Here is a 2,085-nt window from a genome sequence, read left to right as displayed (position 1 = left end):
TTACTAAAATGGCTTTAAAAATAGGGGTTGGTAATAAAAAACGTAAAACTTTAGGGTTGTATGTATTTTTTAATATCACATTATAAAAGAATAAAAACAAAAAATTAAAAAAAATTGAAGGGTGATCAATCTTTATCKCTTAGAGGTATGAAAAATAGATAGTAGCCTATTCTCAGCATAAGCATATAAAATTTGATAAAATCGGTAAAGCCGCTTCGGAGGAGTACGGTAACTAACATTATGACATGGAAATTTTATATATTAGATATTGCTTCTGAGTGAAAATAAATATTAAGTCAATAGTATAGTTTATGGCCACTTTTGTGTTGAAAAGTTTTCCAAGGTAGTCATTACCAAAGATATATCGCATGGAAAAATTAACTAATATTTATATATCGCTTACCATATTTATATATATTAAATGTTCACATAACAATTTAGTTGTTTTCTATAATTTTAATTAAGAGTTACTTAAATTAATTCATTTCTTTTTCCTTTGTCCCTAAATTTGTTGTAGAAATATCTTTTGAAAACTATAAAATTATAATAAATAAATGCTTTTGCTAGCAAGGAAATTTATAAGATATGATATTTTAACAAAATAYAATCGTTTTTAGTACTGTAATTAAGGGAAATATATTTAAAATTGCAAAGTTGGATTTTACAATCAGAGAGTATCAATAAGATAGACCATTTTAGGTGTTTAGGTCGGTAACAGGTTAAGTACATACTTATAGAAATATTTTTTTTAGAAAATAACATTATAAAATGAATATTGTATAAAAATGTGATAAAGCTTCCATCATTTTTAAGAATTTTCTGGTGTGAGTTTCAAAAGTAATCCCAGTTTGCGTATAAKACTCGATTCGTGGAAAAAAGTACAGGAAGATTTCTAAGTACACCTACAAACTCAATCAGAAGAATAACATGAATTTTTATTTTTATTTATGCAAATCGATTTTCTGATTTAGTAAAATATACTTTTACATTTTATAATATTCTTTCGAATAGCTTTACATGCTTGTTGACAGTTTCATGGCTGAAAGGACGCTTGGCCTACAAATAATTTAATATTTTATGCATGACATGTTCGGTATAAACAATGTTTTACAAACTCAAAAWGTCGCTGAAAAGTCRTGAGAAGCCAAGAAGACTGCAAAATAGCAAAGAATAAAAGCATTTTCAACATCTCTTGTTTTAAAACCCGTCTGTTCGAAAGTTATGTAATATATATATAAATTGTTCGTGACCATCATTTATGATGTTCAATGCRCTTCCTCCGCAGACACGTTTATCCACCTTTGTTAAAGTTGTTTGTTTGTGTACACCTGTAATTGTGCGAAAAATTTGTGAATATATATATTTTTGTAGACTACTTAAACTTTGTCACTAATTTCCGTCATTTGCATTTTCAACACATTTCTCTTACAAACACTGCGCWAAATTATATTTAAATTATTTTATTCGCCTGGTAGCACTAAATTTACTCTAATGTTGTACGAATTGTAGGTGTATACAAWTCCAAGTTTTTCAGTTTCATTATTCTTTCTACACGTTGAATTTCATTCAACTTTAAGTTCGAATTTTTTATTTTTTCTGTGTCCAGGTCACACTTTTTTTGGCGTAGAAAAACTGCTGCATATTTCTGGGTAATGCCCCAGTTTTTTCGCTATCCACCATGACACCAGTTAACTCTCTGACAAATACCGTACATTGGTTTTCCCTATTTTGCACATCTGCCCAAATCTCTGCTCGGTATAGCAAGACGCTGGTGGTTGTTGACTTTAAGAGCTTTCTCTTTTCTTGTGTGGGCCCTAACATGTGGGTATCTAGTCTGCTAAGATTTCGGTGCCTTCAATGTGGCATGCTGGTATTGTATCAATAAGGTTAATCTGGGGCCCAGTCTTTCACATCTATTTTTGTTCTTAGAATTGCGTCATTTGCATGCTTTTTACGAGAGGAATGTACTTGTTCGTCAGCAGTGGTAGCTATTTTATTTTTGTAGCAAATTGGAGATTATGTGAGTCAAGCCGTGTTTTCGTCCGAATCATGATMTGATTCAGTTTTCTTTTTAYCTTTCTCAGT

The sequence above is a fragment of the Bactrocera latifrons genome, unplaced genomic scaffold (genome assembly GCF_001853355.1).
Source record: "Bactrocera latifrons isolate USDA-ARS-PBARC rearing strain unplaced genomic scaffold, ASM185335v1 scaffold_506, whole genome shotgun sequence".
Lineage (NCBI taxonomy): Eukaryota > Metazoa > Arthropoda > Insecta > Diptera > Tephritidae > Bactrocera > Bactrocera latifrons.
Note: the sequence above shows the minus strand (reverse complement) of the source record.